Source organism: Anopheles darlingi, chromosome 3 (assembly GCF_943734745.1).
Source record: "Anopheles darlingi chromosome 3, idAnoDarlMG_H_01, whole genome shotgun sequence".
Lineage (NCBI taxonomy): Eukaryota > Metazoa > Arthropoda > Insecta > Diptera > Culicidae > Anopheles > Anopheles darlingi.
The window spans coordinates 59639542-59655235 of NC_064875.1; the positions used below are offsets into that span (position 1 = coordinate 59639542).

Below are 15694 nucleotides of genomic sequence, written 5' to 3' on the forward strand. Positions count from 1 at the left end.
TCTTTTTCTTTTTTAATTTCTAATCAAAATCGGAACCGGACAGCTGCAGTGGGCAGCTGCAGCCGTCGAAAGAACACTGATAACACGAAATCCCTCCAAGCACTTGGACTTGTTAATTGAAACATTCCGCCAATCGTTTGAAGCATTTAAAGGATATTCTTCAACAGAATCTTCAAAAGTTGAAGTGCGGACTCGGACTCGGTCGGACTTACCACTCAATTAAATTTGACAAATTTACTGCCCAGAAGTACTCTCCCCCCGGGGGCGGCGGTTTTGAAGTCGTAGTCGGTTGGTCTGAATCCTGCCAAAAGAAAGGAAGAAAGAAAGAAGAACAACCACTCGTGAGTACTCCGTTCAGCAGCAGAAGCAGCAGCAGGACTATATAGCATCCCAAAAGCGAGGATTCTTTAATTTGTACCCGCCACGACGACGACGACGACGCCTCGTCACCACACGTCTCGCCCCGACCAGCTCGGAGCTCAAGTTTCAAGGATTCTCCCGTCGCTCGCTCGCAAACGGGAATAAATCGTCGATAGGCGAGTGAGTGTGTGTATGTGTCTGGCAAGGATTTCTCAGCATTTTTCCGCTCTCCTGGACTGCTGCTCCTCCTGGCGCACTCCGACCACTTGGCACTAACGAGCGCAAACCGGAGGCAACAGTCCCCAGTGTTGTCCTTTTGCCCAGAGACTGCGCCTCTTGGAACGTTGCCCGCACGCTCCCGCAGATTATAGCCCGTGCCAAAGTGGTGCCAGGCAATTTTCCCCCCTCTGTGATTTGAATTATGACGTTTCACTTCACGCATTATAGACTGACGGGCTCGAGCGCGCGCGCTCGCGCCTCTAACATAAATAGCGGCCAACAAAAACCAATAAACCCACGAGAGAGAGAGAGCAAGGATATCGGTTCAGTGGGTCCGGGGTCCAGACTTTCGAAACCGTCACGAGATTCGTCTTCCAATATGACAGCGCGAGAAGATGAACTGTCGAGACGATTATTGCGACGTCGCTGCGCGTCACTTTCACCACTTCCCGCTACCATGTCCGTCCAGTGTTCACACCAGGGCCGCCTTCTACAGGGGAGGTTGCTTGGATGCCGCTAGCTGGCGCGCACCCTCTCGCTCGAGTTGGTCTAAGAATTATTAAGTTTTCAGTAAACGAAAGCTTGCTTAAATCTCTTTTCTCAGCGCGCGCGCGACGTCTTCAGCGTTTTTCTTCCCGCTCATGGCCGCCTTGACGCCATGACGTGCATTTTTAATCGCGACCATCATGGAGCTGCTGCTGCTGGTGCTGCTGCTGCGCTGTTCGTTCGCTGCGTCGGTTGCGGTGAGTCGGTTGCTCGCCGCTGTATTGCCGTTTGTTGCGAAGGGTTCGCAGCATCAGCAGTGAGCAGACCAGCGCGATACCAGTGCACACAGAGACACGCACACACACACACACACTAGCGCCCGAGGGATGGAAGAAATTCTAAAATATTTTGAAAGAAAGCAAACAGCAACCGAACGGTGGCGCTCCGGAGCGCCAGAGAATCATCATAATCGGGTCCGGGAGACCTACCTACCCCCCGACACCCGCGTCACACAACATCCCCCCCCCCCCCCCCTCGTGGTGGTGGTGGTGGTGCGAGTGAATCGAAGCTCGATCCGGTCCGCCGTCGTTCAACGCGGCGGCCATGGGCTTCTCGCTCGCGGTCGCTCCGAAAATGGGTTTTGGAAAACTATTAACGGTAGTAAACATTCCGGACACGTTTTACATGGATTTCGTTTCGCCTTTCGAACGCCGCTGTATGCGCCTCTCTGTCCTCTTGTCTTCTTGCCACTCGCTCGCTCGAACGCGAACCGCTCTCTGTGGTCCTTTTCTGGTGGATTGGGATCATATTTTGAGGAGCGCCCGCGCTGGCTAGCTAGAGTCAGCGGCCTCCACCACCACCTCCACCACCACTACCACCACCAACAGTGACGTTCGATATCTGCATCAGCTACTGAAATCATGCTCGTCATCGTCATCCCGTGGTGGGTGGGTTGCTGGGTGGGTGCGTGCGTGACGTGCCCTAACAGGCTCCACTAATACAACCCGAAGATCCGCAACCCTCCGGACGGATGAGTTTAAAGCCATCCATCCCCCGGTTGGAATCCGGTAGGGGTTGAACTGTGTTCCAATAGGAACAGTAGCACCACCACCACCACCACCACCATCCGAGCAACACTCCCTGGTGTTGCGTATACGACGCGGCGTATTATCCGTTATTTACGCTGGCGACATAATGATCCTCGGCTTCGCTCCATCCAACGTCCAGGAATGGTGGACTGTGGAGGCCTGTGATAATTTGACGAAACTAGACACCCTTCTCCTCTCACTGTTTCATCTCGCCGTGCGTACCGGATAGTGACGCCGCGCGTTACGACGGATTTGACAACAATTTGCGGGCATAACCGATTCGCAGTGTCGATGTCGATGGTGACGGTGCGTACTAGATGTGGACGTGTTCATCATTCACTCATCTGACGTTGGTTGGCGGCACGAACCTTGCGAGTATGGTAATTTGGTATAATTAGATTCATTTCTGGGCAACACTCTGCGGGGCTGAGACACTCTGTCACTAATTACTAACTGGCTAGTGAGTATGGGGGACCATTTCTATCGTTCATGAATTTTTGGTGAAGAATTCTTCTCTGGGAGGTTCGGAAAAGTTTCTCTATATACCCTTGGATTTTGACAACCGATTTAATAGCTTTTCAGAGGGAATTGAGCAAACGTAATTATAGGGATTCACCTTCTCTCCTACTAGTTTCTTGAGGATCTTGATGAAATTCGTGAAGTTCCACTACGCACACTAGTACCATTGAAACACTATAATGATTTACTGTCTTTGAACAAGTTTTAAGCCAGCATCACAACTAGAGTCACTTCTGCGACATACCGGGTGAATAATTGAAACACTTCGACAGTTTCTACGACTTTCAGGGCCAAATTTCATGCCAACTTTCATCGCATTCATACATCACGCAGCAACTGTTCGACGCAAGTGAATTCACACCCGGGGCAACGTTCAGAGCCAAGCTACGGTAAGGGCGCCCCGGGGTAGCTATAACGATGCCCAAACCTCAAAGGCAAACAATCCGCTGCCTATTAGTTAACCCGAAAAGCAAAGCTGACCACAATTTACCGAAACCATTACCACCGGTGGTCCGCTCGATCGACTGTGTCTGGAAATGGCATCAACGGACAACGCACTAACCCGCTCCAGCAGCGGAAGAGAATATGGGCTCTGAGTAAGATGTGATGCATGGGAGTACCAAGGGTACGGTGGTCACCGGGACGTCAAATTAGCGCCACGGTCTGGCCTGGGAGCCTATTTTCAGGTGGTGCCATCAATGATTATGATTGATATTTTTAGAGAAACTTCTCGTTTCGTTCACTTGATCCCTCACAATCACAATCACTATTGACCGAGACGTTTAGCACCAGGGAACCAGGCGCATGGTTTTTCTGGCCGTTTGTCCGTCTGTGCTGCTACTGGTTTTGGGCGGGCGGGGGCTTTTCTTTTTTCTTCTGCTTCTCCTCGGCCAATGTTTGCTGTCGGTGGTATTTTTGCTTCTGCGCTTCTGTAAGCACCTACACCACGGGTACCAGCCGAATGGCAGTCTGGCTGTGAACCTCAACACTCATTAAAACCCCACCGCTCGTCGCACGGTGTGTTTGTTCAACTATAAGCGCCGCAAAGGATCACACCACCAACCATGGCCACCAGAGCTTGTTGTTTGAGCATTAGGCGGCCAGAGCGACGATGATCAACATTGTCTCCGTCTCCGTTTTGTGCGAGTGAGTTTCCAATTATGAATTTGTCTTATCCATGATCAATACTTTTAAAAATTTAAATCTCTCAACTGCCTTTTAGCAGTAGCAGCAGCGAGCACTATTCTAGACTCGCTCTTTTTCTCTCTGTCTCTTTAAGGCGATGATCCGATGAGCTTCAAATAAACAAACAAAAAGGGCAAACACACAAAACAACCCTCCGTTCTCCTCCAACATCAATTTCTGGGGCCAATCTACATAACACCGCACAAACCATAATTCTGTGTAACCCTCTCCCTTCCTTTGCACGTCTCCATGTCTGGTGCTCCAGCGGTCCACAAAAAGCCATCTATTCTCTCTTTCTTTCCCCTCCGTTGCTCTACCCTCGTGTCTCGGGGTATTCGGTCCTTCTTGTTGTTTTCATTTTTTTTTTTGCTCTCTCTCCAACCGAAAAGTTCCATTTATTTTTTGGTTATTCTAGCACTTTTTCCACAACAGACCCTCCACTCCTCACATCCCTCCTGCTCTCTCTAGCACTCAAGGGTGGGGGTTTTCCAAAAAGTCATCAAGATTCCCGCTGCCAGATAAACGGTTCACTTTCGCTGGCACCAGCAGCAGCAGCAGCAGCCTCCAAAAGCGCCGAAGAAGAAAGTGTTGTGTGCAGCAGGGGCAGTGGGAGATTGTCCTTTTTGCACCCTTCACCCTGCACCATCCCTTTTTTTTCACCCCCTCTATCGCAACAATCGGTGGCTCGGTATCTTCTTGTTCTTCTTCTTCATGGTCATGGTTCTTCGACGGGATGGCGAATGGCGACCAGAAGCGACACGGACCGGAGCGCACCATCCCCTCCCCCTTGCACCTCCCTGGCGCACGCAAACAAGACGCAAACCTCATCCGAATTCCGTTTGTTTTTAGAGAAACCCTCGGTGTTGCCGGTCGGTCCAACCGGTTCCGTTTGACGCTCAAGGATGCACAGAAGATTCCTCGGCGGTTGTCAATTCCGTCGGTTCGGCAGAGGCAGTTCGCAAAGCTCCCAGCACCCTCCATCTCGGTCCCTTTTCACAATTCATAAATTGTTCCCCAACACTATAACCCCCCCATCTTTGTGGGTGCTGGTGGTTCCAGGACGTTTTCACTTTCGATTCCGATTCCACCGGCACACCACCACCACTGCCACCACTTGGGGGAGGGGGAGGGGACAGAGCGACACCTTGAAGCTGATCGTGGTTGGCTGTGAAAATTAGAAAAATAATAACCCAAAAGAAAGAGTCCCGGACCACCGTAGTAGTCGGCGTCGTCGTCGTCGTCGTCGTTGGGCAAGGAAAAGTATTGCCATCGCTGCGAAAAACTTACCGCGGTACAAAAGATACGCGTTGCACACACACAGGCGAGCGCACACACACACACACACACACACAGATAGAAGTGGGGCCACGATGTGACGATACGGTTCAAGAGAATAAGCGCTCGACGGGCACTACAAAGAATACAACATTGCTTCTGCTTCTACTTCTTCATGTTCTGCTCCATATTCCTCTCTCTCTCTTTCTATTCCTCGTCGATGGCCTTTTCCTCCTCAAAAAAGGGGAGATGAAACGAAAAAGAGTGGAAACTTTTGCTCCCCAGCAGCAGCAGCACCACCACCACCACCACCGCAGGAAAGTGTGGATCGAGTGTGCGATCCTTCGAAGCAGAGGCCCCAACCGACACACACACAGACACACAGACACACAACGAGAAGCGATAACACCAGGCCAGAGCAAAAGGACTAACGAACGAGCCCCGAATGGCAACGGCAGCAGCAGCAGCAGCCCCAGTAACCTAAGTAGCCTTCGCTGTCAAAGTGAGAACGAGAAGCGTCGAAAGGACGACGACGTTGACGGTGGTGTGTGTTGTGTTGTTCCAGCAGTGTACAGCAGCAAGGAGCATCGAGGAGCAAGGTTCGCTTCAGTGCCGAAATTCAAATTCAAATCGTTCGTAAATAATTAAATAAGAGAACGGTATGCTGGGTTTTTCTGGTCGTAGCGCCGGCAGAGGTGGGGAAGGATTCCAAAGGGAACGGGAACGGGAACGGGGACGGGGACTGGGGTCCGGTTCGGATGGTATGCCACACCATCGACTCGCAACGAACCGGCAACCGGAAGGAGGCGCGGTGGTCCGATTGTGCTCATCTGGCGGATTTTTCGGGGGGTCCTCCCAACGAAGACGCAGTGTCTGCGTGTGTGCCTGTGTGAGTGTGTCAATGTGTGTGCGGTGGACCAAAGTGAGGTTAAAGAAACAGAAATGGCAGAGGCGTCATCGTCGTTGTCATCGTCGTCGTCGTCGTAGTCGTAGAAACACGGTCACTAGCTACTGCTCCTGCTGCTGCTGCTGCTATCACCCTAGGAGCCGGTTTGTCGATGAGATGCCTCCCGGAAAATTACGGAGTTGCCCAACCAAACCTCCCCACCCCTCTCACTTTTTCTCTCTCTCTGCGCAGGCAATTCCCCAGAGGCGTGAAAGGCTCCCCCTTGCCTTACTACTGGTTTTGCGGAATGCAGATGGCACTGTGTCGTTCCGTTTTTCCAGATAAAAAAACAGGCCTCCTCTCCTTCCACCACACTCTTCAGTAAACTGTCGATGTCCTCCTGCTACTGGTGGTGATGTTGATTCTGGAGACTAGTTTTTGGGCGGCAAACCGTAATACCGTAGACCAAGGCGAAGGCGACATAGGTCGTCTCTTCCTGCGAGGTGATGATGAGTTGATTGTGGCAGCAACCGAAAGCACCGAGAGCTCCCGAGGTCTCGTTGTTTGTGCAGCTTTGTGCGAGGCACTATAGGAGGGGTGGACTGGTCCTGTAGGCCCGAGAAAGGAAAATATTTATTAAAGCCTTGCACGGCCCCAAAAATACCGGCAAGGCTCTGGAGCGGCGACCAATGTTCCCGCGATTCCAGGCATCAGAGGGGGAGATCGGGAGTTTCTTAAAACAGTAGCCGAGTGAGGAGAAGAAGAGCTTTACGGTCCATAAAGCGAGCGAGCGAGCGATGTTTCGATTGGCAGCAACTCGCTTCGTAGCAGTCCTTCATCGTCGTTCCCCATGGTCGTCGTTCCGTTGATTAATTCAAGTTGAAATAATCTCGCACAAAAGAAGTTCTCGCTGTGCTCGTAGAAACACACTTTGCTCTTCCGCTTCTACTTCTTCTGTCGATTGCTGGGATTGTGTTGGCTTATAAAAATGACTGGAAACTTTGCATCCCAGAGCCAGAGCGCTCGTTGGCCACCAGCCAGCCAGCCAGTATATAGAGCCCAACGCTTCGCTGGCACTGTTTGTGCCTCATTGTCACTCCGAGCCTTGCACTGGTCTCAGCTTCGAATTGAAGAAGATATGAGGAAGTTACAAAAAAAAACACACAATCGAGAAAAAGCTGCCAAGGAATGTTTGTTTATTTAGTTTATTCCTTCACGCACAGCAGCAGTCCGGTGGTGGTGGTTCGTTACTGGCGGAATCCGAGACCGAGGTCGAGGCGACGACGACGTCGAAATTATGCCAAGCCGGTACCACCACCACCCCCCAACATGTCTCTGGGGATCTATTTTGTCTTCCGTTTCCGCTTTCTGCTGCTGCTGGTGGTGCCGAGCCGATATCATTCCTGCGTCATATCTGATTCCATTCAAACTGTGTCTTGGTAGAGACCACAGAGGAGCAAAAGGGGGAGAGAGGGAGAAAGAGATGTAGGAGCTTCTTCTGAACTGTCATCTTCCTTTACAGTTCGCGCTCCATCGCGGCCAGGATATTGCCGGGCGAAAGTTCGTCGCGAATAACATCGCAATCGCTGGTCGATCTCCGAGAACCGAGAACCGAGCGAAAACCTTGAAGCGGCGCCACCCGACGGGACGGGACGGTTTTTGGGAAATGCGTATTTTTCGCGGATGTGAAGAACGTCGTCGGGAACCTCGGAAAGCGGCGTTGCGATCCGGATCGCCGAGCACAACGATTCCGCAACGACTTCCGGTCCGCTGTGTGTCTCCTCCGCTTGGAGTGAAAACTTTCCCCGAAACCCAACAACGCATTAAAAAAGGGAAAAGGAAAAAAAAGGGACGTTCCTTGCTTGGTGGCTTGCGCGAACATTAGAAGGGTATGGAAACTATTGAGAAACGCGGCGGTATCTCGGCGTGCGAGCGCGCGAGCGTCGGTCTTACGAACAATTTCATTTTCCAGACAGTTTACTCCAGGACGGTGCGCGATACGATGCCACCGGCGTCGTGAATGGCGGTCACTGGACGATCGAAAGTTTCGCTCGTCGGTTGGTGGCGCGAATAATAAATCCCATTAAATTATCACATTTTGCTCATCGTCACTCCGTGGCCTGACGCCGCGGCTGATCGACGACAACACGACACGTCCGTTCGTAGCGAAGCAGCAGCAGCAGCAGGAAAGGGAAGGAATGAAAGGAAGGAAGTCTGGGCCGGCTGTCCGCCATTAGAAATATTATCGAGTGGCGGCTCCGCTCAACCGCGTACTGAGCCTAATGACATCCTACTTTGCGCCTTTTCTCCCCATCACGCGATGCATCATGGATGGAGGGACTTATGTTCCTAGTCGCCGGTGCTGGCGACACCGCGCGATGATTAACCGGGAAAAGTTGAGAGTAAAACGACGGTGGAGATAGCGAAGAAAAAAAAGGGAAGAAGGATAATATAGCACCTAAGTGTGTGTGTGTGTGTATGTACACGCTGTGGATGTGTAATCAAGAAGAGAGAAAGAGAGTGAGCAAAAATGAAAAAGGAATCCGGGACCGTGATTCGTGGCCGGCGCCAGTGATTGCAGCACACCAAGGGGAAGGACGACGGTGAGGGCGTGTCGGGAGTGGATTTTAAAAGAGAACATCATTAAGGAAGTGGGCGCAGAGTGGTGGAGTGGGAAGGGGGAGGGTTGATTTTCCCACGAAAGATGATGTGCCCTTTCGTTGTGCTTTTCTTTTTACCCACTTTTCGTTTTCATCGGTGTTGTTGCGGACCGTTAAATTTTGACCCACCCTCCCCCACTTTTCTATCCCTGGCGGAGGCATTTTCTGTCCTTTGAGCGATTAAGAAGTTGGTGCGCTCTCTGCTTGCGGGATAAGGTTTTTTTTCAGTCGTCAGTTTTCGGCATTAAGATAGCGCGCCCACTATACGAGAAGCTTACCAGAATTATAGTGGCTTCAAATATGATTTGAAAATGGCAGCTACTAATGGCAAACTACTCGAACTATAGCGTCTTCCATGGGAAAATGCTGGGAGCTACATAATGCTTTATGAACGAAATCATACGTCCAACAGCACAATTTAGTATTAGTATAGTATACTTGCATCATACATTTTTGGCTGCTCAAAAGCCATTGAAAAGAATTTCCAAAGGTGTAACAAGTTTAGGTTTCTTTAAATTCATCATCAATCATGTTATTGAACATACAATGGCCGTAGGAGACTTGCAACAAGTAACTTAATTGAGCTTACGCGCTTTTTTGTCGCATACTAAAATAATTTTCTTAAATAGTAAATCTCATAAAAACATTGCTAGAAGTTTTGACGCCAAATCAAAATCACACCAAATCGTAATGCTTTTTATACACTCTAGAAAACGTTATCGATACATCGTTTAGCAGATAACACAGGAGAGATTTTATCAAATGCTCCCTTTTTCGGTTATAATTATGAATAGTTCGTACAAAACAAGAATCAATAAAAATTCATAACATATAAAATTCTCCTAGTTTGCTCAAAATCAATGCAGCAATCGTTGGTATAAGCCAATCAACTCCAAATCAGTATTATTTCTATACAGCAACATCTTGTACCTTGTGCTTGTGTTTTATTGTTTTTTTCTTGTTACAAACTTCTTCTATCTTTTAAAGGGTGCAACGACATAAACAACAAAGACATTCGAGCCTCACACAGCGAGCTACTTAAAATACTATCGACGAAATGGAAATTCGGAAAACACGGTAAATAGCCCCCCGGAAAATAGATGAGTTTGCGAGTTTTTTTTCGCCCCGTAACGGGCCGCCGGAACCCGAACGCGGCATGGCAATGACACCGCTAGGGACCACGAGGACCGTCTACTAGCAGGGAACTCCAGAGTGAGGGACCACCACGCGCTGCTGCTGCTGCCTGATAATTCGTTTTTTAGGGAAAATAAATGACAATTTCGATGTCGCTCGATGCCGGCTGAGAAGGAGAAGGTTGTCCCCCCCCCCCCCCCCCCCGATTTGTCACCAGATTTGTTGCGTATCGGCAAGCAGGGGAATGAAGTCAGTCAGCAGCAGCAGCAACCCAACACACCTCCTACCCCTACCCGCTAGAGCTAATTATGAACTTCGCGCAAACGTGTGCGTGTGTGTTTGTGTTGAAAGGAGTTGCTTTCCCCGGGTGTTTGCCAGAGTTTTATCAATTTACCACCCCGAACCCCGGTCGGTCGGTGGTGTAGCAAAGCGTCACTTGGGCACAGCACAAGACCACCGCCCGATTTCCCGATTAACATGTTACCAAGCCAGCGCCAACGGAAAGGATTCCAACGAATCTCCGGCAACCGGCAACCGAAAATGGGCAAATACGAAAAGGGGTCCCGTAAGGATTCGGGCGGCCACTAATCGGTCCCCCTTTCCTTCGTTCCCTTCCACCTTTACCGCTACTATAGTCGATGGCGACCCTTCGCTGGCGACGCTGGATCGGTGCCCGCTGAAGGTGTCCGCTATCCAAAGCCGAGGGTTAATGGGCAAATTTATATCCTTTCGACACCCACCGCGCCGGGAAAGGGACCGACCGGGTGAAAAAGGTGTTGTTTGGGGTGATACGGTGCCCACCGAGCAAACCAATCAACAACAAACTCGCCTTCGGGACGAAGCGTCCTATTTTGGAATTTGGCGTCGAATTCAATCCGTCGTCGCTTTTTGATTTCTATTTTGTTTATCGTAATTTTTGGCTCACGTTTGTTGAAGATTTGTGCGATCGGAAGGAGTAAAAAGGTGAAAAGAACGAGAATAAAAAAACGGTGGAAGTTGGTTTGTTAGTTTTTTTTCTTTCCTTAGTTTTCCTTTTCACATCACACTGCTTCGTTTCTTCGTCTCTGAAACAAGTCTACGTCGGGAAATCGTAGATTAGAAGAAGAGAAGAGGAGGAGTACCAGGAGGAGGAAAGGGACCGATTGCCACACTCGCATTTGCATAACAAGAAGGCGCATATCAGGGGCCTCAACTCCAACTCCAACATCAGCAGCAGCAGCAGCAGCAGCAACCAGAGGAAGGATATGCTGATGATGTGTCCATCGAACGATACTCGAGAAAGAGGAACAAGTCAAGGGGGTTGGAGCTAGCTTGCCAAGGCATGGCTTTCGCTCTCTTGAAGTGGATTTTGCTGTTTTCCATTGCGTTTGGAAAATTGTGCCACACACAAACGTGCACACGCACACACACACACACCATCAGTAGGGCCCTGCGGGACCTAGTCCCTGCGTTGGATGGAAATAAATGAGCTGGGAGGAGTAGCAGCAGCAGCAGCAGTAACAGCAACAGCAGCAGAAGGAGGAGGATAAAATGGTTATTCGGCTTTCGCCTCTGCGTCCTCGATATAATGGCCCAAGACTTTTGCCTTAAATTTGTTCCGTTCCGAACCGCCCGAGAGGGTGCTGCGGCAGCACTCGGCACCGCTTCCGTCCACCCTCCGGATCTTTTGCCTTCGATGATTATCGAGAGGGATGATTTTCAAAAACCAACCTACTACTACTGCTGCTGCTACTGCTGCTGTTACGCCCCGGGAGGGGCATGCAAAAGCTGTAGTCGCTCGTTTGTTTTGCTGCTGAGGATAAGTTAATTTACTTGTGGGAAAAAGGCCCGAGCGGGCGGAGATCCTAAGGAAGGGGGGGGGGGGCTTGTGCGTGATCCGAAGGGTGGAGGAAATTTGTTTATCGGCTAAGTGTCCAGCTGAGAAAACTGGTCATCGCTCGAGTTGAGAGCTTAGGGGATATATAGAACCTCGAAGATAAGAGAGAGATAGAGAGAAAGAGAGAAAGAGAGAGAGAGAGAGAGAGAAGTGGAACACGGGAATCTTTAACTTAGGGAAAACTACTTCAAAGTTTCGCAGCAGGACAAAACTTCGTAAATGTTGGTAAAGATCCTTGAAGACCAAGGCGCCAAGATCCAGGAGGCACACACACACACCTGCGTCCGAACTTTCTAATCCAATAATCCTCCACCGCGGGCGAGAGGGTGTGGGGCAATCGCGACAACGTCCGACATTCTCCTAGACACGGTTCGATCCCCGCCAAAGCTCGGAGAAGGCACTTCCACGCTAGAAGACTGTGCCACTGTCACTGTGCCCGACCGACACCTTCAAACACTTCGGGCTTCGCCGGAGAGCACGGCAGCACAACAGCACGGTCACAGCATAAAAATGGATTAAAAATTAAAATTCCATGTTATTCAAAACAATTCCCAGTCCGGACATTCCGGGGCACAAAACCCCTCGCCCTCCACCCATTCAAGGGTAGTTCTTCTGCGGAGTTTTCCATCGCTCCCTCTCCAAAATATGCGCGACGATACCGCTGCTAGCGAAGCGTAGTCGCGTTTGTGTGTAGGTGTGTTCGGGGTATAGACTTCTGCCGATGGATCCAGCGCGCTGTCCACCAAACGATAAGAGGGTTGTCTGGGACGTCAACAAGATATCCTTCAGACTTGTGCTCCCTCCTTCTCAAGTATCGTTAAGATCGACTGGTTTGTCCGAAACCGAACTGACCGCGTGTTCCATTCGAGGTTCACGTCGTCGTCGTCGTCGTCGTCGTCGTCGGAAAAAGGTGTCGTCCTCAACCTCAACCGGTGTTCACCATTGCCGTGCATGCGCATGTGGGGTAACAGGATTAGCACGATTTGATGCACTTCCGAGTGACTTTCGAGAACAACACCAGAAGACTGGACTTCTGAGAAGCAGAAGAGCAGAAGAGAAGACTTATATGAATATAAATACCAAATAGAGAAACACAAACCGGTTCCAGCGCAACAGCGGCAGTAGTGTCTCCACTAGCCACTCCATTTCAACAACTCATGAAGTATCGGACCGCTAGGTCATACTCTCTCGCTCCCTCACCTCCTGGAAACTCATCATCCAACGACGACGACGACGACGACGTAGACGAGGGCTACGAGATGCCGTAAAACCAGAGCAAGGTGGGAGGAGCGCATATACCGATCTTTCCAAAGATCGTTTTTCCACTTGAGCACCTCGCCACGCACCCGGGGCTCCGTCTCCCTTGCCTTACCGTGGCTCTAGATATCCGCCACAGGACACAAGACACACATCCACTTCGAGCGGCGCATGGGGGGCCGGACCAATCGTTAGCCAACAACAAAAAGGCGGTTTTTGCCAACGACTTTGGCTCGCTGGCGGAGATGAAAGGACATCTACCCCTCCGTCAGCTTCTCCAGCTACTTCTCCCTGCCAACCAGCCAGCCAGCCAGCCAGCGAGCGAACCAACGAGAAGCATTCGCCTACGAATGAGTTTTATTTCTGTTATCTTTTCGCTTCTCGGCGCCTGTTTTAAGCTTCTTTTATAACATATTTATGCAAATTTGTTTGTTTTCTTCTCCGCACTCCCTCCCGGCTCCTCCTACCAGAAGCGACGGATATCTCTTGATGGAAATTTTAGGACGAGGAAGAACGGCTGGCCGCCTGGCGAGCACACCGACGATGCGGCTCTAGAGAGATGCGGACATCGGAAAGAGAGCGAGAGAGAGAGAGAGAGAGTGGCTGGTAGCAGCAGGCAGCAGCAAAGAATTAGAGTCCGACACAAACGAAACCGTCCGAGTCGTCGTCCTGGTAGTAGTGGCCATCCTTGTCCTCATCGTCGTTGGGAGGTGAAACCGAATGGGGGTGGTGGTGTCACTGTTTCAAGTGTTGAAATGAAATCCTCACGTCTCGAGAGCGCTGCTTCAGCGCCGTGGTTGGTGGACACTGCGGAAGCGAACCGATGGAAGACAGCGACGTGATGAGCGGGAGGTGGTGGTGGTGGTGGGGCACTCTCGCCACTCTTGTTCGCCACTGGGTTTCATTTGTGCTCATTGCTCCGGCTTCTGCTCCTGAGGCTGGGCAAAAGGCAACATCAGGCAATGTACCCTCGCCAAACGCTCCACTACCTCACCACCTACCCCATTCCGCTTGCTTCTGATAGTGTGAACGCGAGGAGGGGCAGCCGATCTCTGCCTGCAGCTCGCTTTGAAAGGTCCTCAAAAGTGGGAAAAGCCCGTACCAAAACAAAGCAACAAAAAATTAAACCCATCCACCCCACTCAGTCCCTCCTCTCCCTCTTATTCTCTCCACGAGCGAAAGAGGGGCCGGCCGAGGAGTGGCGGATAGACATTCTGGGCTAATTTAAATTTTTGCTTAATTTAGAGCCTTCCCTTCTAGCGTCGTTTCCCCCACCTCCCCCCGTTCGAATGCTGGCACCGGGAGTGAGCGCCGGGCCTGACACAGATGGTACACACGAGCCCCACAGCGTCACCACTCGTGAAGCCCCCCTTTTCCCCGCACCGAAAGTATAACTAATCGATTTTTGGCCAATATGCTCCACTACACTAGCAGCAGCAGCAAGAAGAACACGGGGACCGACCGAAGGATGAAGGTAATCTTGCGGGAGGGGCATCACCGCTATCGCCGCCATTGTCCTCTTTCGTGGTGGTGGTCGGCGTAGTTGGCACGCGGATTAAATATGCGAGCAGCGTTCGCTCTACTTGTTTTTCAATTTACTCGTCGAAATGATTTTCATTTTTTTTTTCTTTCGTTGCCAGCGAGTGAAATGCGATTCAAAGCCGCCATTGCTAGTGTGCCATTGGGAATCACTTATCAGAAAATTACAAAAACGCCAGCCCTGGGCCTAGTAATGGTCAGCGTAGCGCAAGGGGAAGGAGCAGTAGCTCTGAGCTGAGCAGTCTAATTAAATGGTCAAAGCCAAAGGCGGTTTGGTTGGAGGAACAAATGAAACAGAATGGTATCCAAGGCAACTCAGTACTTTCGACCTGCGCTGGCCTGCGCCGCTGTTTAGTACACCGGATTGAGTGTGACAGTGCATCAAACGTCTTTCTCTTGAGCGACAAAAGTCTTGGCGACGGTGCAAAGATAGTAGTCGCTCATTGCTAGTAGTGTGCCGTCTCTCTATAATGAACTCGGGAACTGCCAGGAAAGGTTGCAAGGATAAAGGGGGAGTTAAAGGAAGGTCCTGTTCCTATCGAAGGCGTCATGTTTCGCCCAACGACACCGACTAGCTCCCCCTTCCTCTACAACAACAGCACCAGCAATTCAAAAGTCATCGGTAACTCGAACCATGAAATCTTTATCTCTCCAACGGCAGCTGCGCCGCCGCTCCTGGTCGCCGTTGGTCTTGCCTTTTCTTTTCTTCACCTTCACCTCCACCTCCGCCTCCGTTTTTTGAGGCGCTTCAATCGATTCCACCGACGAAACAGCAGCAACCGTAGTGTGAGATGACATAAAAGACATAAATGGTTGACTGCTGCTGCTGCTGCTGCTGCTGTGTGCGTGTCTCGCTTCTCGCGCTCAGTGGTCTTCAAGCTCATTTTGTGTCCAACAAGTTTTGATACATGGCATTCTACAGGACTGTAAATAGTGCCACTACGAGACCTGTGAGGTATTAGTTTTTGCACGTTATCGGCAGCTTCATGTTAAGGCCCTCGGTGCTATCGGTATACCAAACACTGGAGCAAAAAACTATGCATTTAGCTAGAGCTCATGGTTTAAGAATCACTGCTCTAGACGCTGGAGATTATCATTCTCTCTGGAGCAGTGAAGGATACTCCCACTGGCACCAACGCGACAGGCTCCCACTGCCGGTGGACACCAGTGGCTGGTTAGAAGCGCGTATCGTGTTTCTCCTTCATGTCAC

General features: G+C 50.6%; 1 protein-coding gene across 3 annotated transcripts in view; it reads right to left on the bottom strand.

Moving 5' to 3' along the window:
* LOC125957927 (homeobox protein meis3-A-like) overlaps positions 1–15694 on the bottom strand; it is a 53391-nt gene that overhangs the window by 21535 nt on the left and 16162 nt on the right. For 2 of the 3 annotated variants that reach the window (XM_049690973.1, XM_049690974.1), the window contains exon 3: positions 213–301. The exons of the other annotated variant lie outside the window; for it this stretch is intronic. The gene's annotated coding sequence lies outside the window, so the exon portion shown is untranslated. The remainder of the gene's footprint in view (positions 1–212; positions 302–15694) is intronic. 3 annotated transcript variants of the gene reach the window in all.